At 42.2% G+C, this 21,931-nt stretch overlaps 1 protein-coding gene across 4 annotated transcripts in view; it reads left to right on the top strand.

Moving 5' to 3' along the window:
- XYLT1 (xylosyltransferase 1) overlaps nucleotides 1–21,931 on the top strand; it is a 177,466-nt gene that overhangs the window by 4,375 nt on the left and 151,160 nt on the right. The window lies entirely within an intron of this gene.

Here is a 21,931-nt window from a genome sequence, read left to right as displayed (position 1 = left end):
TGGAGGGTGAGGCTGGGTCCTCCATGGGTTGATCAGCTGAATGTGCTCAAGCCTGTGTTTTCTTGCTTTTTCCTTCCTTGTCACCTCCTGGTGATTCATGCTGAGCTCCACCAGGTTAAAGGTGCAAGAAGCAAAAAGTAATTACAATGTGTGCCTAAACTCTGTAATCCCTGTTGGCTACAGGAGCTAGGAAAGGCATCCAGGAGTTGCTCTGCTCCATGCTAAGGGTTATAAAAACTGGGATCAGTTGTTGTAGCTAGAAGCAAAGCAGCAGCAACTCTAATGCTGGAAAACACCATGGGAATCATACAGGAAAGAAAACCCAGGAGGGGTTTACTCCACTTTCTCTGCTTTATTCCACTTTCTTTAATGTTCGTCCATCAATTATTCCCCCCAGCCTTTTCCAAATGCTTCCCCAAAGTAAGACCAGTGCAGAATTCACCTTGTGCATCACATAAAAGCTTAATGTGAGCTAATAATTTGTGTGTTAAACTTCAGTCCAGAATGAATCAATCTCTGGAAACTGAGTCTTTAGTACACCAGGCTCAGTGAAACTGCTGAGTTAAGGTACTCTGCATTGTGAATAAAATTAATAGCATCAAGCTATTATGTGACCAAAAATGATATATTTCTTAGAGAACGGTCCATAGTACTGACTTGACTGTTAAATACAGTTTTACTTATTATCAGGAGCTTAATCATGCTGTAATATGGCTTTAATAACAATTGAGAAGGACAATGGAGACAACTCATCATTTAGTAATGGCAGAGGGGGGAGACAATTCTCTGCAGCTGGAAGGTGCATAATCATTTTTGCAAAGTCTTAGCACTTAACAAGGCACACATTAATAAAACAAACAAATCTTTGCAGCAAGAGAAGTAATGTATGCATCATTTAAGGGGAGTATTAGAGCCAGATTAGACTGTTGGGCTCCTGCAGCAGTTACCTTGTTAAGCATCTTCTCTGCAGGAGTGTGGGAATGTGTTACATGAGATGGATCAGAAGCCTTTTCCAGGCCACTGGTGTATTTTCTGTTGTGTTATTTTTTTATTCCTTAATGTGTGATGGGATTCTGCAGATGTTCCCTTTGAAATAGAAGCATTTTAATTTTTTAGCAAGAGAAGACCAGCTGTTGTACAGGGGATGTACAAATCCCATTTGCTTCCTGTCAGCTATTGCAAAATGGGTACATTTTGGTGTAAAAGAGCCTCATTACCTGCCACATGTTTTGGCTCTATTCAGAAACATTTTTCAAAATATTTTTTCCTTTCAGCATTAGAAGTCCATGATCTGTGATATGGCATCTTGTTAGTGCTTGCTGAAGGGCCAGGAGTACAATGGAGGCATGAAGTGATCTTAATTTGTAGCAATAGTCAAATTATATAACCTCAAGGATTAATTTTGATCAAATACTTCCTAATTTTTCTTTACAGTGTTAAAATTAGATCTGGCACTTCACTGAAGCTTTTGCAGTGACTCTTTAATTGGAATACAATGTCCTATATTTTTTTCTTTTGGCTTAGGCTGATGGGATGTCTGATTTGGGCAGAGGCAGGAGCATCCCTGTGTGCATACTCAGAGGGCACGTGGGTTCTGGAGTTCAAGCCTAGCAGTTCCAAGTGTTTGAGTCTGATTTTTAGACTTGGAACCTCAGTCCTTCATTTTTTTTAAGTAATGGTAGGCCTTTGATGCTATTTTACAGAGCACATGTTGAATGGGAGGCAGCTCTGTGGGACAAGGGAAAGTTGAAGTCTTGGTTGCTTATTGTCATCAGTAACCTCTTGACATCTTTAGCAAAGTGTTTAGGGCCACATAGCTGAGGTGACAGGTAGTTTTGGGTTTTTCACTTATTGGTACTCCAGACTAGTCCTCTTTGGTCTGATAATTGTGGTTTTTATCTCTTTCCTCCAGAGGAGCCAAGCCCTGGTAGGTCACAACTTTATTCTTCCCTTTCACACTTGGTGCTGCTGATTAGGGCTGTTTCCTTTGTGGGTGTTTGGGTGTTTCCTTTTTAAGCTTGGGTTGAATCTCACAGACATGTGGGGTCTGAGGCCTTCTCCTTAACAGAATTGAGTGTCTCCAGAAGGCAATCCAGCTCATTTGAGGTGTGCATCTGTGCAGAAGCCTGCTCCTCTGTGCCAGCAAGGCAGGGCCATGGCAGTGATGCTCAGGTACCTGCCACACGTGTAGGAATCCATTTCTCCAGATGCCAGATCTGGTATTTGTCTTTCCCAGTCTGCAAAGTGTGCTTGATTGCTTAATTAATGTCCCATCCTTCATGGAGGCAGTGTGGGTTTGAAGTGATCTGTTCTTGTGAAGCAGTTGAGGTCTCCAGCAAGGACCAGGAGCTTGTCAGCTGCCATGCGTTGGTATAACTCCATTAAAGTCAGTACAGACCAGCTGGGGATTCTGGACCCACAAATGTAATTATTGTTCTAATGAGAGCATCAAACAAGTAATCATTATTTTTACTCTCTCTTTTCATTTCAAAATGAGAAAATTATTTCCTCTTGGATCAGTGAAAGTAATTTACATTATGCACAGTAATGGTCTACATGAAAATATAATTATTATTCATTTGTATGGCACCATCTGGGCACTAGAAGCTTCACAGACACATGTGAGGAAAGGTCCCTGTCTTGCAGAGTTTACAGGCTGAATAGCAAGTTAGAGCTGCTAGCAGCTAACCAGAGTCACAAATGGAACTTTGCAGTATTACCAGCACAGGCCTTCCACAAACCCTGCTGCAGTGGCTCCTGCTCGGAATTGCTCTGTGATTGGCACTATACAGCCTAGGGGTGGGATAAGTTCAAGGATTGATTAGCATGGAGGGGTCAAGAAAGAACACAGCAAGAGGCTAGTATTATAAATTGGCTGCCCAGCTAGTTTTGGGCAAGTAAAGGATATTTCCAGGCTTCACTTGGAAGCACAAAATGGTTTTCATGCCTTGTGGATCTGTGCTTCCTATGGAGTAATGCCCAAGCTTTACAACAAATGCAGGACTGAGTGCTTTACTGAGTGTGAGTGTGCTCTAGAAGTGAAGAGACCAGGCTTTTATCACTGTGTGGATATAAAAACTGAGCAACATGTAGCATTACCTAAACATATATACAGAGTAACCTTGCTGAGTACTGAAAGGGTCAGCACAGGATACTGAAATCATATGACTTCTTATTTTTAGAGTTGATTAGAGAATTCCTCCAAGGGACAAGCTATTTATAACGTGTCTATAATTTGCTGCCTTTTTTTTTATGATGAAATTAAACCAATAAATGAAAACCAGTTAATTAAAAAAGTTAGCTAAAAAAGATTTCATACTAGTGTGTGGTTGACTCTGAGGTCAGATCGTGAATGCTTCCCACACATTTTGTTTTCAAGCTACTGTACTGTTGCTGTTCTATTATTAGAGAGTAAGTGGGATGCTTATTTAAAACAATTCTACAAAGCTGAATGACACTGCAAACTTCAGTTTAACTTGGATTTGGTTGAATGAGTCATGGACACTCATTTCTGCTTCATGCTGCAGCCTTTGCTTGCCCTTCAGATGTACTTTTTGGTTCAGTTATGTTGGTGAAATCTGAGTATTTTTCTTCAAGCTGATGCTATTTGCTGACTTTTTGTGGTGGTCAGTTGTGGATTTCATGCTGTCTGAATTTCTGAGGCGTTTCTCATTTTGTTCTTAAAACTCAACCTGTTTCTAGTTATCTTTGTCCTTTATAATTGCCTTCTTACTGCTTCAGGAGCACACATGGTTCAGTTGAAGTGTCTTCTTTCAAAGAAAAAGCGTGTGAGGTTGTGACTGTATTGACTAAAGTGAAGCAAGCTTCCTGAAACTACATCCAGCGTGTTCACCCTTACTTGAGAGAGGCAGAACAAACCTGAAAAATGACATTTCCAGGGGAATTTTTTGGTTCTTTAGAATTGCACCACTACATGTCACAGAGGCAAGTAGAGTCCTAAGTGTTCTACCTGTGAACTCAGTGGGGTGACAACTGACACCCGTGGTAAGTCCCACAACTGCCATTAGTTTTCATTAGTTATTTAAGTTACTAATTGTCATTAGTTATTTAAGGAACTTTTTTCTCTGTGTACCTAGAGCTCTAGCTAAATAAATAAATGGCCATCTGCTAATTATGAAAATGTAAACTGGAGTTCTCTGTGGAAATGGAGTGTTACCAGAGATCTGGGTTGGAGTCATCTTGAACAGGCATGTAAATAAAGAATAATCTATTATCAAGCTAATCCTACCTTGTAGAAAAGAATAATCTCATGAAAACTAGCATCTTGTCTGCAAAGATCCACATTTGGCTGCCTGGGGATACATCTTGGCACCTAACTGTATTGACTTAGATGTTTACAGGCTTGCTTATGCTCTTAAAACTTGCTGTGGGTGCCTGACAGCAGTTTAAATATGTAAATAAGAATTCAGGTGGCTACCTTGTGGCACCTAAGTTCAGCAACTTGGCCCACAGTGTGTAAAACCAAGGAAACAAGCAGAGGAGGAGTGAATGTAGTAAACAAAGCTGTTAGTGTGTATGCACTACGAGAATAATAATACTTTGCACAGCTACTGTGCCTCAAACTGCTTATGTTTTGGCATTCACTGGAATTGAGTTTAGTCACTGAGTGGCAGAAATAGAAACTTGGAGGTGCTGCCTGCTAGCAGAGTACAGGGAGCAGCACCTCAGCAATGAGCTGCCTTTTTGGCAGTCTTACAACAAAAGACGTGAAAGTCTTCAGTGCAATATTTTGATAAGTCATTGATACTTATTAAAATAATAATTATGACAATAATTATAGCTGTAGCTGGCTCTGACTGAGCTGCTGAGTAGAGGACAGGGGGAGGAGGGTTATGAAATGTTCTTATAAAGCCATCTGAGCGCTGCTCCTCAGCTGTGTGCACACAGATGAGGATGTTTGTGTCTGTATTTTTGCATGTCCTGTGCAGGAGATGGCAGTGCCTGTGTGCTGGGTGGGTTAAGGGTTAGGACATGGCAGTGCCTGTGTCCTGGGTGGGTTAAGGGTTAGGACATGGCAGTGCCTGTGTGCTGGGTGGGTTAAGGGTTAGGGTTAGGACATGGCAGTGCCTGTGTGCTGGGTGGGTTAAGGTTAAGGGTTAGGGTTAGGGCATGGCAGTGCCTGTGTGCTGGGTGGGTTGGGGTTAGGACATGGCAGTGCCTGTGTGCTGGGTGGGTTAAGGGTTGGGGTTAGGACATGGCAGTGCCTGTGTGCTGGGTGGGTCCCCCAGGAGAGAGCTGGAGATTCCCAAGCAGTCTGTCCTGCAGGCAGCTCATCACCCCTGTGCTCATGTTCCTATTAGCAGAGATCTGATCAAACAGGTGGCAGTGTTTTACAGCAGTGCAGTGACAAAAAGGTGCAATGAGCTCCCGGCTGTCTGGCTTTCTGTAGTTAGCTCTGTGATGTTTGCTGTGTCTCACCTTCACAGCAAGACCACATCATGCCATCCCAAAGCCTGGGTCAGGCCTCAGTGATGCTGAAACCAAAGGGGAGTTGGGTAGGTTTTGCAGGTAGCACTGTAGCTGTGATGGCACTGTCCTGAGCCTTTCTAATCTAATTCAGTATTAAACATTTACACTGCCCAGGCTGCCACCACATGACCTCCTGTGCTAAGTGACTGCAAGTGATTAATGACTATTTATTAGGAGAAGACGGTCTCAAACCTGCTCACTTCACAGACAATGTAAACAGAGATTTCTGCTCCTCACCCTCAACCCCCAGTTAAAAAATACGGTGTTTATTTCTCTTTGCTTTCTTTTGACGTTGATGTTTTTCATCCCTGGATGTTTAAGATGTGCACTGGCCTTTTCCTGTCCCCCTGTGTGAAGCTGCAGTGGGCATCTAGAGTGTGAGTTTAGGGGTGCTTGCTCCCCTGGTTAGGGCTTCAGTGAAACGTGACATGAAATGGCAGGAGGACAGCTTGTACTGCAGGACAAGCTCCTGTGTGGGGAAGAACAAAAAGCTGGGTCAGCTGTAAGGCTCCATGGGACCTCTGAGAGCACAGCTAGTTTAAAAGTTGGATAAATATAAATGCATTTATTGTGCTTTCAGAGGACAGAAATGTTTCCAGAAGTGAATCTCATAACAAATAGCCATTTTAAAAGGTAGCTGATGCAGAGAAAGAACCAGGTTCATTTGGAATTTTGGGTAGGTTTGTGTAGCCTGGGACTCTAATTCTCCAGGTGCTGTGGGATCTGTGGGTTTAAGCATGTATTTTACACAGCAAAACTTGACCTAAAGGTATTTTATGTGAAAGTTGTTATAGGGTTTGTTTGCCATTAGGCAACCAAATATATAACTTAAAAGATTTCAGACAAATTTGATGCAGTTATTCAAAGTTGTTTGGGGTTTGTCCATTTTAGCACCATCAGTCCATTTTAGCACTATCACGAGTCTGAACAATGATCTCCCACAGCGTTTTATCAATAGCTTATTCTGTAGTTTAAGTTCTTCAGGGGATTTTCACTTTCTAGTTGCACTGATGTAAATTTACAGTAATTCTCATATCGAAGACCTATGCATGAATAACTGGAGGGGGAAAAAGGCTCTTGCAGGCCAAGTGGTTCATCAAAATCTCCATTTTTGGACAACGTGGACATGTCAGCAACCGCTGGAGCATTTTGTTGCTTTTTCAGTGTGACTTTGCAGAGTGTATTCAGCAGTCATGCCCTGTGCTCCAGATGCTCCCTGTCTGTGGAGTGGTGTCACCTGGAAGGGATAAGTGAAAGGAAGCCCTTGAATTTCATTCTCTCCTGGATTCAGCCTCAGGGGTGTGTTTCCAGTTTAGTTACCAGAACTAGCCCAGCTTTCCTCTAAATTCTGCCACCTAAGCTTCAGTGCTTTCAAGCCTTTGGTAGGCAATGAATGAAGTGCTGTGTATTTTGTTTGCTTCTGAGTGTTTGTGTATTGTTTTTAGTTTTAGCACAGCCTCGTGTACTCACTGCCTCCTCGTCCTTGAACAGTTCCCTCCTGTTTCTGGGGCTGCTGTCTGTGGCTGCAGAGGTGGCTCCAGCTGGGAGTCACTGGGAGCTGTGGCAGTGGCTTCAGCAGCTCAGCTGGGACTGTGCTGGTAGGAAGAGGACTAAGGTGACTGGTGAGGAAAGTGCTTCAGGTCTCTATTCCACACTTGGTAAATAGTAACTCTGTTATGAAATACTGTTTCACTGTTGAATAAATTGGTGTTTTTTTTTTTTTTCCTTCCTTGCTGTCATTGGTAAATTGCTGTTCTTCCCAACTTGTGTTGTCCAGTTTGAAATACTGTTTCCTGTTGGCTTAAAATAAACCCTTCTGCAGCATTTTGCTGTTTTATGTTGCCTACAGAGAGCAAAATGTATCCTTAAAGGTTTAAATCTGTTGCTACGGTTTGGATGGTAGTTTCGTAGCAACGCAGAGATACCACAGGTGTTACAATCATCTCTTTAGTAGAGAGTTGGTGGTTTGGTGGTTTCTGTGTTTCTCCCCTTCCTGTTTATTAGAGTAAAATGTGTTCGAGACTCGGTTTTGCAGCTCTCATGCAAACAGAGGCACGCATGCATACCTGTATTCCATAGTGGTCAAATGTAAGCAAGAGTTGCTCAGGCTAGAATTTTCCAGACTGAATGTTGCTTAGAAGGATTTTGCTTTGCAGCATGCAGTTTAAACAAGTCTAGGATGTGTCAAGCCATCATTTCATCAAGTTCATGCTCTTTTAGTAGCAGATTCTTTTAGAAAATCTTCATGTTTAAGGTTGGTTCTACTTTTGATCATTGTCCTGTATAAGGATGATGTGTGAGAGGTTTTTGTACAGGACTGCTTTTGAGCCACCCTTGTCAGCTAAATTCCATCTTTTTCAGTGTTCTCAGCTGTTTGCTATAGGGTGAAGATGCAGATGTGTAAGAGCTCAAGTAAAACAGCACACTGAGAATAACCTGTGGTTCTTCAGAGCCACAGGGTCTTTGTTAGGGCATGGAGTGCAGATGTGGACATAAAACCAGTCAAGAATAGTCTTGGGAATATGACTGTGTTAGGGTGGGTTTTTTATACAGCCTTTGTATTTTCATTGAAATTGTTAAAGTGAAAAGGGTCTTCAAATAAAGATGGTTCTGTTGTCCTAAAGTGTTCCAGGATACTAGAAAAAAAATTTTATAGTAATACTTCTTTAAGTGTGTTTTATAAATATTGATTCTGTAAAACTAATCTATACTGCTCTTTTCTGTTCTGTGTTCTGAATGGAATGACCTGTGGTAGGAGAGATTGGTGGTGCTGGGCAGTTACAGCTTGAGTTCCTGCATATTTCTCTTGGCAGTGGTGGAATTATTTAACAATCACTCTCCATTTTTAGTGGTTTTATGAGTGCAAAAACCTAAAATTCAGGATTTTTTTAAGGGCTCTTCATATTCTGCTGGCCTTGTTTGGTCTCAGTCAAAGTTATAGAAAGTTAATAATTTAATCCCATGCTGAATTACTAAGAATGCTCATGCAGGAAGACTGTGCTCAGTTTTGCATTATGGAAATATTATGTTGATGGCAGGTGTGCTGAATCCATCTCTGTTGCATTATGCTTTCAGCTCTGATTCTCTCAGGTCTCTTTTTAGAGGTCATGTGCTTCAGTGTGTGACTGGTGGACTTCCTTGGGCCAGATTTGAAGGGGTGGGTGGGGTTTCTGAATGGGTTTTAAATGCCTGCTTTGTATTCAAGTGGATTACCTGTGTTAGAATTTAATTTAAATGTATTGATCCCCACCTAAGGAGATGTACAAATTACCCATAAGTGATGATCAGCCCAGGCATCTGCCAGTGTGAGATTAAATTGCAAATGTTTATGTTGAAGTTTATGTTTATGCAAACACTAATGCTGTTGTCTTGTATTCAGATCAGCTTGTTCAGTGTGTCAGCTCCAGTGGCTGGTTTATGGTGTTTTTAACAGCTGGGCTCAGTGGTCTTACTGTCATTTCCAGCCTAAATGATGCCATGATTGTATGAACTGAACTTTGATGAAAAATAAAACGAAGCCTCAGGGCCTAGAAGAAAGGTGCTCTGTGTGTGTGGCAGCAAGTGGATGTAGAGTCCCGTCCCAGCTCTACAAGTGCTGCTTCTGTGGCCTCTCCTGGAGGAGGAAAACACAGGCTGGCTGTCTCTGCTTCCCAGTCCAACAGGAGCACTGAGCCACTGCACAGGGACCAGGCTGGTGTGTGCCAGTGCCTGGCAGGCAGCAAACACATGGGCTGAAGCTGCTCTGAGCAGTGATGTTTGTTGTTTGGGGTTGTTTTAGTGACAGGGTGGCTGTCCTGGATAGAGCAGTCACCCAAAGGAGCTGGGAGGTTTGAAGGGCATTCATGGCTTGGGAAGTGACTCACTGAGGAGTGCAGAAGAGAAGGTGCATTTGAAGAAAAGCATGAGATGATTTTTTTTTTTGCCACAATATCTGTTGGGTTTGCTGTGACTAAGGAGATGGCACAATGTACTTTGCTGTGACAGATTCTTATTCCAATGCCAGTGCAAAAAGTGGCTGTTGCCTTCAGCTTCTGAGTGTAAGTCATGTGCCTGGCATCACCTTGTGCAGGATTCCCAGAAGTAGGTGAGCTCTTTTCTCTGTTTCACTTTCAGAGTCTTGAATTTGTTTGAGCCAAAACTGAACCTATCAGTTAAAAACCAGTTGCCAGCCCTTGAGGTGCCCAGGTGGGTTGTGTAGGCACCTCTCCTGCCCCAAGAGAAGAGACCCTTCTACTTCAGCTGTCTGATAGACCCTGGTTTTGGGTGGGATGGCTGGTCCAGGTCTGGACAGTGATGGTTAGATTGTGCTACCAGTGCTGCAGGCTGGGGTTGTGCCTGGCTCACTTTGCCGCAGCTGTTCTGTTTTGGAGCAGTTGGTGGAGGGAGCTCATTTTATCTTCTTTCTGCTACATCAGTAATCAGGGTCATTTTTCTGTGAGCTGCACACATTTGTGGCCCCAAACCTGTCTCAGCCTGGAGGAAGTCAGTGAAAGGTAACATTTCCCACAGCTCAGTGCTCACTTGCCAGTAGAGGAAGCAGCTTATGCTGCTTCAATTCTATGCATTTTATTTTTCAGGATTTAACCCAGATATTTATCAAGTCATTTGGTTTGCATGTATCAGCATAAATAAGAGCATCTTCTGAACATACCCACTTGCAAGCCTAATATTTCTTTTAATATTACCAATCTCCTTTAGTGTGTGTATGAAGGGGGAAAGAAAACCAGCAAACCCCCAAACCTTTGGCCTTCCAGCTGCTGACTGTGAATGTAAGTCCTTGAGAAGAACCTTTTCTAATATCTCTAATGCTCCAAAGCTTGCTGAATAAACAAAATGAACACAGATGTTTCCTTGCTGGTGATACAGTTCATGAGAAGACACGACTCAAGGCATTGCTCAGCTGCAACTTCTGTGTGCAGAAATCTATGGACCAAACAATTCAGTCCTACCCAAGGAAACTTCCTGTGAAGTTCAACAGGCTTGCTGAGCAATACCTTTTTTGTTAACAATTTATTAAGCACTTAATGAATTACCCAGATGTGTTTAAATGAGCCAAAAGCTCATTTCTTGCCGCATGGAAGTGCTGTGAGGATGCTGCAGTGTGCTGAGGTCAAGTCCCATCCTTGGAGGAATGACCATGTGAACAGACATTTGCCTGCCATCCTGGGGGGCAGTTATGTGGCTCATGGTTGAGCAAAACCAGAATCAAAAGTCAGTACTGGAGATAAATCCTTCACAGCTGTTTTAATTCTGGGTAAACTCAGGTTATGACTCTTTGCTATTACTCTGGTCAAGTTGCCTCCCTGCTTTTTTTTTTTTTTTTGCTATTATTTTCCTTGTTTTGATAATTTTTTGTGAGAGTAAGATCTTTAGGCTTATAGAACAGGGTTTGACAATGTAGCTGTGAAGAAGAAGAAGCCAAAAACAATGTTCAGATCTTCAGTGGAGCTGTGGCACAGCAGTGGATGTGCCCTGGGAGCAGAGGGTGCCTGCAGGATGCCCTGATCTCAGACAGCTCTCACAGTTTGCCTACAGACAAGGTCAGGGTTTGTAGAGGAGAGCCAGGAGTGGGTTAAGGCCTTAGGGCAAGCTTGAGCAATCTCACCACTTAGGCTCTGTCTGTTGCTGCAGGACCTGCTGTTGTGTTAAAAAAACAACAAAAAACTACTTGACATGTGTTTGAGAGGACTTTTGTTTTAATAATGATTTCAGAGTATGCATTTCATGGGTTTTTAGAGGTATCACTGGCTACTGGAAGGTAACTTTAGTCACATAGCTCATGAGAAGTTTGAAGCAACTCGTGTAGGATTAAATTATTTCAGAGCAGCTGATTTTTGTTACTATGCTACTACCTCCTGACTTGCTGGTTGCTGTGCTTATCCCCAAATGCCTGTTTGTTGGAAGCTGGCTGGTTCATTCCCCACCAGGCTGAGCTGCAGTTGCTGTTAGCCCAGGCAGTGCCCGTGGGAGCTCAGCTCCTGTTCTGCCCCTGCCCTGTGGCTGCCCAGGGCTGATTGCAGGAGGCAGCACCTTCAGCCGCCCCTCAGCCCACGTGGCTGATTCACCTGCAGGACAGCTCATCACTGGGGCAGAGATGAACTCTCTGTCTGGATTCTCCCTTAGCATGCCGTGGAAATTTGCTTTCATGTACACATCTGTGCTCCTCTTTGCTCGCACCTTTCTTCTTTCTAAAGATCAGATTTTCCTGACCTCCATTTCAATTTTATTCTCACTGATGTGTGTCTGTGCTTCTGTTCTTCCATCCCTTTTCTGAACAAAGATAATTTATCATTTCTGAGCATTTGAGTAGCAGTTGTGTCACCTTTTTGCTGAGATAGACCAACTTTGATCAATAGCAAAAGAAAGTGGTTGTAGAAATTCACATTGTGCACTTGCATACTCTGTAGAGTGTCTTTGTAGCTGGTGCTTAGCATAATGCCTCTGGAAATGTATTTCTGACATGTAACTTTTATTTGTGCAGCAAGGGACCCTGGCAAATGCTTCATGTTTGATATGAGCTCACAGTCCTTTCAGATATTGAATCATGTGAATGAGGGGTTATCAACATCTTCTCAAAGAGCACTGCAGTTTGTGCCCTGCAATGATGCCATAATATGGTGTGGTGTAATGGGAAGGTTGCAAACAGTGTTTGAAATACTATAAACTGTATCAACAGTAAAAGCAATTAAATGTGGAAGGAATTTCTTAGGAAATCTGTGAATTTTCTAATGTTGAATTCTCTTAAATGAAGACTAGAGTCTCTAGGGGAACTGGAAGCTAGTGCAAGTGTCACAGGGTAATGTCCTGGCCTTAGCAGGACATGTCTGTGCTTGTGGTGTGTTGGAATTCCAAAGGGCAGACAGATAGTGGAGCTCAGGCTGAAGGTGAACTACTGTTCTTGATAGATTTGTGTGTGATTCATCCACATCTCTGTGCTGGAGCTTCGCGTGCTGCTAATGTTTCTGTTAGCGGGGCTCAAGGACGCTGTGCTTGATATTTCTAGTTTATCTTTTCAAGGTCTCTTATGAGTTAAAATAAAATGGCAATGTCCAATATCCTTTAATTTGTAGCATTGAATATGTAGTGAATTCTCAACTCCACTGAAGTTGGTAGAAAAATTCCCAATCACAGAATTAACTAGGTTGGAAAAGATCTCTGAGATCAAGTCCAACCTGTTACTTTGAAGGAGTTAAGATTTTACCTTAAGGCTTCTTGTCCTTTGAGTTATAAAGTCCTGGCAAAGCTGTAAGACCTGAAATATTCAGTGGTGATTGGTAGTGACTGACTGCAGTCAAAGTCACCTGGAGCTTTTCACCAAGTTGACATTTCGTTCTCTAAGCTCAGGTCAATGTTTCCTTTAACATTTCTTACTTAAAATCAAGTTCAGCTTTGGTTCACATCACCAAAGAGGCAAAGCAAGCTCTGCCCTCACTGAGGCAGTGCAGTGTGCTGTGACATTTATACTGTGGCACATGCACCAATGTCCTGAGCTGATGTTTAAGCTTCTTTTCCCAATGCAAAGCATTTATGGATTTTTCTCCCTACTTATGAGACACACTTGTCTCAAATATGGTATAAACAAATGCACTTAGAATAAATGCTCCCCCATGCCTCATTTATTGAAAAATCAGCCAGCCTTACTTAAATATATATGTACATATATGTACATGGATATGTTTATGTACATATATGTGCATATCTCTATGGTGGAGGAGATTTCTTGCTATGTGAGGCTGGAGATCAAAGGGTGAATGCTCTCCCTGAAAGGCAGTAGGGTGTCAGCCCATCCCAGCTACTGCAATAAAAGATTGAAGTAGGACTTTGATGCTGCATGAAGCAGCTTTAGATTCCCAGTGAACGTTGTTTTGTTGCTTAGAGGAAGACAAGGATCTGTGGAGAGTGAATCTTGAGGAAAGAGAACTTCAGCAAATAACAAGATGAAATTTGTATTCATACACAGCTCAGGTGTTTGGAGATGTAGGCTGTGCACAGAGTTGTGCTGCTGTGACAAACCAGCTTTTTATTCTTAACAAAATTGTTGCTATTAGTCTCTTGCAGCACATCCAAAAGCTCTTGTCACATTTGATTTCGGGTTAAACCTGTGTAAAGCCTTCAGGTTTTTTTTAAAGGAACTTAAATTTTTCTACTCTGTTAGTTGGGAAGTGATGCCTGCCTGCTACTTTTGTATTTTTTTCCTTTTTGAAACTTTTCTCTGTGGTATTTATAACAAAAACTGCTAACTAAATTTTGTTTCATGTTCACTCCATGACAAAATAACTGGCACAATTTTTTCTTTTATAACTGGAAGAGAAAGCACAATAAAGTAAAGATTTGGAAAGGGAAATAGTCTGTCTCTATCTAAAACAAATGTTGATAATCTGGTGACCTTTCTAACAGCATAAAGGTGTGATATCTTGTATTTATTTGCAGTCTCCTTGGTTATAGGGGTTGTAGTGGGATCCTGCCCATCTTTTGCCAGTTTCTGTGGGTTTCCCCCCAGTGTTTGTTTGTATCATCAGGAGTTCGGAGCATAAACAGTTCAGTTTCTGCAAAGGAAAATGAGCTCTTGCTGGTCTGCTGAAGTTATCAGCCAAATAGATGATAAAGAGGTGAGGAATGATGAGTCTGCAGAGTAGTAACGAGCAATTCCATTCCAGAGCTGTTGACAGGACACTGCTAGAGAAAGTTGTGAGAAAGCGATGAGCAGCATCCTGCCATGATTGGGCATTGCCTGAAAGATTAGAAATAAATATTCAAAATAAATTACCCATTTTTGTTGTTGCAATGCACTTGTTGAGAGTTTCCTCTGAGGTTCTAAATCCTGGAATAAGATTGGTAGCACTTTGTATCACGGAGATGATAGCTCTGTTTTAAAAGCTGCATTAAAAATCTCTGTCAAATAAATGGCTGACCCTCCTTTCTTGGCTTGCTTTTATTCCTCTACTTTTAAGAGCTCTGAAGAGGTGTTTTACCTGTGTGTATGAGTTGCTTCTCAGTAGCAGACAGGGCATGCCATCATAATTTAACAGAACCTTGTAAGCTCAGCTGAGGTAACAACTTGTCACAGGTGCCCCCTTGGGTGGAGGGGTGATGCCTGCTAAAACCTTGCAGGGGCTGATGCACGGAGTAACTCTTATGCACCTCTCTTTCAAGTTGCCTGTTGGCATCTTTCTAGCTTGAAAAAATTGAAAGGACAGCTATGACAGCAGAATGTAACGTGCAATGACCTCCGAGCCTTCTCTCAAAGTAAAACATGGTTGCAGTTAGAAAAACGTATTATTTCATGCTCCAAAATAAGTCTTGTATTAAACTTGGAGAAATACAAGATGACATAGCAAGTGAGGTGCTGACCTTGTTAGTTTTTCTTTATCATCTGGCAGTTTTTCAAAAACTATCACTGTATTCATTATTTGTTCTCTATTTAGATTAGTTCTTGCTGCCACATTTCAGTTGGTAATGCTGTCTTTAGAATTTTAAACCACATTTAAAATGTATCTTAGGGTAAGAATATATAATGAACCAATCACTATTCATGATAAAGCATCCAAAGATGGATAAACTAATACTATGTGAAGAGTCTCTAGTTTTATAATTTCAAATTAATTCATAGCCTGAATTGTTTTTTGATTACTAAAGCATTGATAATTTAATAAACCTTGAATTTCTGAGTTTTAGCAAGAATTTCAAATTAATGTTAGAAATTGCAGTTCAGGCCTCAGTGAAGCTGTCCAGCGCTGCTGCAGTAACTTCACCTCAGTTAAATTAAATATAGAGTGATCTTTATATTGGATGCAGTAGAGAAGTGAACTCTACACTTTAAGCCTTGTGAGGCAGCCCCTATAGGGATGACTTTTGTTCTGCACAGTGCAAGAGTAGCTTCCCTCATTGTGCTGTGTCTCCTCCTGACTTCAGAGGATGTTACAGTTTATTACTGGGACTGGGAGAAAGGATCAGTCCATGCTGGGAGACCTCTTGACTCTGCAGGGGTAATACTGCATACAAGGGGACAGAACTCGGAAGTTTTATTCTTGCTGACCTTTTTTTGTGGCCTTTGGTGGCCTCTGTGCCTCATTTTCTTTCTGGATTGAGTCTTTTGTCTCTTTGGATCTTGTAAGTTTTCTTTGAAGCAGGAATGTTATTTTGCTGTATGTTCAGCTCAGAGAGGCCCCCACTCCCAGTGGGGTTATTCAGGGGCTTTTGTGTCGCATGTAACGATGCTCTGCATTGTGAAAAAGGCAAAGCAAACAAACCCGGAGAGGAGAATGTGCTTCTGGTTTGAAGGCAGCTTTGCACATAAATATCTGTTTGACTTCAGGAAACTGCAGTTTGTTACAAAAGAAATGTTTCCCTGCAGGTTTCCACACACTTCCAGATTTTCAGGTTTTCTTTGCTTCTTCCCTGCATTTAAATGGTTCAGGAAAAGGCCTTTTCCAAATGAGTATTTTGCTATTTTAACAAAAGTAGTTGGTCCTAGGACTTTTGTGGAGCTAACTTTAGAGACAAGCTGCTTGCTTTCTATTCAAACCTCTTGGATTTGATGGCAAGACTCTTAGAGCTTTATTATTATCTCCTGAAATTGTGCTTAGTGGGGTTTACCTTTACATCACTCTACCAGTTTATCTTCAGAGCTGTTACTCTGTTTGCATCCATCGTTGAAGAGCTGTTTTACAGCATACTATTTACTAGGAGTTTTGATTCATTTAGCACTTGTCTCCCAGCAGATTGATTTACAGACATGGTTTGGTATGTGTTGCTGTTTGCTGCTTTCAGAAATCTCATGTTGGCAACAAAATGCTGCAGTTTCCTAACTGGTAGTTAAACCAATCCATGAACTGTAGGGATGGTAAACCTTTTAAAAACTGAGTTTTATCTCATAGAGGCTTATTACTCTGTGAGGAATAAATTACTTCTTTGTAACATTTTCTGCCAAGATGTTCTTCCTTTAGCTTTCTGATTATTCATCAGCTTGTCAAACTTTTCTTGTTGCCATTTATCCTTTTGTTTTAAATACTTCATAAGTTCTGATTGATTTGCCAAATTTTCCTAGTTTGGGAGAGAACAAGTTTGGGAGCTCTGAAACAGTTGCTACAATACAATACCATAAGAAAATGCTGTGGTATTGAATACAAATTCAAATAAAAATTGGCTGGAAACATTAATTTTCTGCTAAATGCTGCTACATAAAATTCTCAGGGATCTCACATAAATGTTTAATTCCTACAAACAAAGCCCTGAGCAGACACTTTATCTGACTCATTCAAAGTTAAAAAAAGAATTAGTGCTCTCTTTGGAGTGAACCTGCAGGAGTTTGGAAAGTTGCACTGTTAATGTGATTGATTTTTATGTTAAGGATAAATTTTTCCTTCAACATCCAAGTGCAAAGGTTCACACGCCTGCATGGAATAACTAATAAGTGTGTGTGATTTCAAAGTCTTCAGGAGGCAAAGGAGCAGAGTGTTTCCATACAAAAATGCCTGTTTTGTTCCTCTGGAGAGCAAGAGGCCTGGGTGGACTCTGTCAGGGAGAAACCTGTATTAGGCTTTATTTCAAGATCCTGTCAGATGGGTTTGTGTGATGGGGCTGCACAGCTTTTCCCTCTCTGGGATCTCTGGGTGCTGTGGCCTGATCTGCATTTGGACAGTGCAAGTGGCACTGCTTGGGGTGTGGCACTTCAGTCATGTTGTAAAATCACAGTTATAGATACTGGCTCATTCACAGTGCCTCAAAAGCTGCCAGCCCTGTTAAAAGTGTACATTGCAAAGCCTGGCAGGGGTGGGGAGCCCGTCGGAGTTCCAGCTGTGTGCCTTGGGCAGCAGTGCCAGTGGGCTCTCAGTGACCCCAGTGCTGCTGCCCCCAGGGGTTGCAGCAGTGGGACACCCACCCCACAGGGTCAGGGCAGCTGAGCATCACCTCCTCAGCAGCTCTGCCCAGGCAGGGGCCTCCTTGGGGCACGTGCTTCAGGGAAGAACAGGCATTAAACACTGTCTCACCTGCGTGTGTGTGAGCAGAGAGAGCAAAAGCTTTGGAAAAATAAATAAATTTGCTTTTTTCTGTCCAAGCATTCTAGGCATAATGGATGGAAAAACAAAATAACTGAGCTTTGATAACAATGTGGGTAGCCTCTGTCTTCATCTGCTTATTTATTTTCACCAGTCTCATCTGAAGTGAGCAGGTTGTGTGCCCTGCACAGATGCAGGTTTCATTTCTGCTCTCCTGCACATGTACTCTGGTCATTGCAAGCACTTTGTCTTACAGAAATGAGTTGGAGTGAGCTGTCATTGTGTTGGTTTCTCAGTTGCAGCAGACTTGTGTGTAAGGTGATGATCCTGAGCCCCCAAATTAGGATGTACTGCTCTTGCTCCTTACTGTGTTGCTTGGAAATACTTTCAACATTGCTTACCTGCTTAAAATCATTTTCACACAGCATGGATTAGTGTGACAGAAACTTGCTGCTTAGGTAACAGAAAGATGAACACTTAAATGTGAGTAAATGACAAGGCAGGAGTTTTATTGGGTGTAGGGGAGCTGTTCTGTGCTAGAACATAGCTGTTTCACCTGCCTGTTGGGGTTTCTCATACGGTTTGTCACTGCAAATCTAATTCACGCGTGGCTGAAAGTCGTGTGCAAAGGGATTCTAAATGCTGTGCAGAGGATTCCCTGAAGAAGTTTGAAAACACAGCAATATAGGTTATTGCATGTTCATTACATGTTTGTAGGTCTTTTTTTTAAAGGAATTTAGATGTGTCCTACAATGCAGATTCTGAATTTCTGGTCTTTTGGATAAGGTAGCAGAGGTATTGTTAATGAAAACTGTGTTGGGTACAGCAAGGACTGTGGGTTCCTAGCACTTGAAATGATTGATGGAAGGAGATGAGCAGAAAAGCAAACAGCAGAGGATTATGTTTCTGGGCAGAGCTTAAGCTTTCAGGAGAGAAAGATTTTATTTTTGCTGAAGTGCCTGTCGTGGAGATGAGGCTAGCATTGGGTGCTTCACTGTGTTCTGCCAGCCCCAGCAGACAGGTAGATGCTCAAAAGATCTTTCTCAGCTTTCCACTTTTAAACTTTCTCTACCTTTTCCTCCCTTTCCCTGGCTGTTATCACTGTTCCTCATCTTGTCACCACTCTGGGTTTTCGTTTTTCTCTTTGCCCCTGTGGATCCCAGCTGTGTGTGCTGTACTCTCACTGCTGCAGCCCTTCCTCTTTGGGTTTCTGCAGGGAGCCTCAGCCCAGCTCTGCTGGGTGCTCGTGGCACCCTGAGGCCAGGCCATGCCTGGGCCAGTTCCTGTTTGCTCAGAGTGCTGTGTGGGGGCCACAAAATGGCACAAAATGGCCCAGCTGTGGAGCCACCCAGTGCTGGCTGCTGTCATCTGCTGTAGGGGGGAAACTGGGACCAGCAGCACTCAAAGTTGGGATGTTAAGGGATAACGTGCCAGGCAAGTTACTGCCACCCTGAGAGGTGACTCTCAAAAGTGCTGCCTGTGGCTTTCATAGGGGCAGAGTTGTCTCTGGGGAAGTTTCCTAACATTTGTTGGCAATAGAGTGAATTTGTGAAACTGGTAATACTTGCATAAAGTAACTGCCTGAATTTTCAGGGGTAGTAAAATCAACCTTAGTCTGGGTATCTGCCTGAGTCTTGAGGAGTTTCACATACAGATTGGATAGTCAGTTTAGAATATCTGACTTTTTATTTGTTTGTTTGTAAACATTAGGAAATGCACTTTAATGTGTAAAAACTCCATGTAAGACTTTAAAGAACTAGAGACCAGAAGAGACAGTACTGCTCTGCCACCCTCCTAGTGTTGTCATCTTGTTCTAGCCCATCCCTTACAATATGGTCTCAATATACAGTACCTGGTAATGACTATACATGTGGGATAATGTGGGCATTAGAGTAAATTCTTAACCTCCTAAGTGAAAGCATAGAAAACATTCAAGAAATTTTATCTAGAATTTTCATACAACTAAATTAAAAATTTCCAACTTCTGTTTGATATTAAGGATTATGGTTAATTTCAAAGCATTGGATTTTCTTTGTGCTGGAAGATCCATTCTCTGTCCCTGTCTGCAACAATAGTTGAGCAGATACTTGAACCCTTAACAGTAGTGTCTGGAGTCTTGTTTTACAGTTTTAGTGCGTGGAAAGGTGTAAGACAATGTCTGTGTTTTTACCAAATGGAAAGAATTTCATCAGGAAATGTCTCCGCTCCAAATACGTCCAGGTTTTCTTTACTGCAATCAATACAGTTATTCATGGATTCCTGCTCCCAGCTCTCCCGTGGCTGTATTTAACAAATGTCATTGTACTGGGCTGCATGGTTTTAAGAAAGTTGTTATTGTTGTGCAGATGTGTGCTGCAGTGAGGCCAGGGCTGAACACAGCCAGGGTGCTGCAGAAATGTCTCTGCTCCTGTAAACATGAGCAGGGTTGCTCTGTGTGTTGGGTTTTGCTGAGGGCTGGTTTACATTGCTGTAGTGGCTGCAGTTGGCCAGCTCAGAACACCATCCATGGTGTACATTCAGCACCTCACAGCTTTGCATAAATGCTCAGATTACTCAGATAATCTGTGTAGTCTGTGTAGTGCTGAAAACAATTTGCTGCTGCCTGTGGCATTATGTATCTGCTTGTTGTGATGACGTGTCCTCTGTTGGCAGAACAGATTTATTTTATTTTTCAGGAATTTTGAGTGTTCTGAAATGAAGTGACTTTTTCTTTTAAAGGTCAGTGGTTACACAGACACAATTAGGAGCATCTCAGCTGTTTTTATTGACAGGTATGAGCCAACATCACATGTGAGAAGCAAATACTATATTTTATTTCATTTTTTCCTCTCACCTGCTGTCTCCAGTTGATTTTCTGTTGAAATGTGATGCTAGGCAGTCAAAATGCATCATTTAAAGTAAAGACTGCTCCCAAGCTGAGCTTTGGGATTTTTGGGGTACATATGTGGAACCCACTTCATTATGGGTGCAACTGCCCACAATTTTCAAGAACTTCAATAGAGTGCAGATCTCTGGCACCATCCAGAGGGCATTTGCCACTTTTTATTTAAGTCCCAGTTGAATATTTGTTAACACTTGTAATTTTGAAGAGTGTTTGACACTTAGACATGCAATGCCACTAGTTTTGAGTGAAATTGACTCCTTTTGGAAACCTCAGCTGTGTGTCCTTCAGTGGGACAGTTCCCTTCCTTGGGATCACCATTGCTTCCTCCTTACATCACGTTGGGATGCCCTTGTTTCTCACATACAATTTCCAGCCTAGTACCCTGCCAGCATTGCCTGCAAGAAGTTTTATTGCTCCATTCTACAAACACAGCATTCAAACAATAACAGCAAAGTCTAATGTACGGCATGTTTACTCAGGAAATGCTGCTGTGCATGGATGCCTGCTCTCTGCAGTTTTTGTTTGGGACAGGGGTCAGTGTTAAGAGTGCCCTGTGGGGTTTGGGATGGGTGTCAGTGTTGTGTGCAGCCCTGTGGGGTTTGGGATAGAGGATTTTGTCAGTGCTAGAGTGCCCTGTGGCTGTGCTTCCTGGGGCAAGGCAGGTGATGAGAACACAGCCCAGGCACCCTGGGCTGGGTATCAGCTGCAGAAGCTGGGGCTGGTACCTGTCTGAGAGGCAGCAGAGCTTGATCTTGGTTCATTTCCACAACATTGTTTTAATAGGATGCACTTTACTGAGGCAGAGAGCAAGGCCTGGCTGCAAACTGACCTCAGTTAATACAGTGACATTTCCACCCAGCTTTAGGTAGGAATTAAATTAATTTTTTATTGCTAACTTTTATCAGTTTTGATTTAATAGGCCAATGAGGAGTTATGATTGTATTCATTTCAGGTGTCATCCCTTTAAGGTAAAGCCATATTACATGATTTTGAAAAAGAAGACAAATGCAGAGATTATCACAAAAGTAATTTTTGTCATTTCAGTTGCTCTGTTGCAAACTACAGATTGCAACTTGACAAGAAAATGGGGTTGCAGCCTTTTTTGAAATGCTGTCACACCTGTTTTTGTGGTGAGCCTTTGAACTCTGAAAGGGTGAGAGCCCCCAGGCAAAGGAGGTACCCCCAAGATATCTTGTTGAAGTTGGGCTGTAATATGAATTTGAAATATCCGAGGGCTTTTTTCCCATCAAATTGTTTTAGATTGGATTAGGTTAGAGTAATCCACTTGATAGTAGTGCTGGAAATCTGCAGGATGATCTGGTAAAAAGATTCCTGATTTTGTTTGACCTCAGTACAAGTGTGGTGCCCTGTAAATGTGTATGAATTTGCTGCCACATCTGTAGGAAATGAAAGGTAGCCCGAGGCCTCCAAAGGGTTGGTGGCACATCTACAATAAGAAATCAAGACCAGGTCTCCTGGCTGCCTGAATCTGCCCTCGTTTGTCTGGATCCTTGTTTGTTTTCTCCTCATCAGAGGACATATCTCTCTCCACGTTATC

The sequence above is a fragment of the Camarhynchus parvulus genome, chromosome 14 (assembly GCF_901933205.1).
Source record: "Camarhynchus parvulus chromosome 14, STF_HiC, whole genome shotgun sequence".
NCBI lineage: Eukaryota > Metazoa > Chordata > Aves > Passeriformes > Thraupidae > Camarhynchus > Camarhynchus parvulus.
This window is presented reverse-complemented; position numbering and strand designations above follow the sequence as displayed.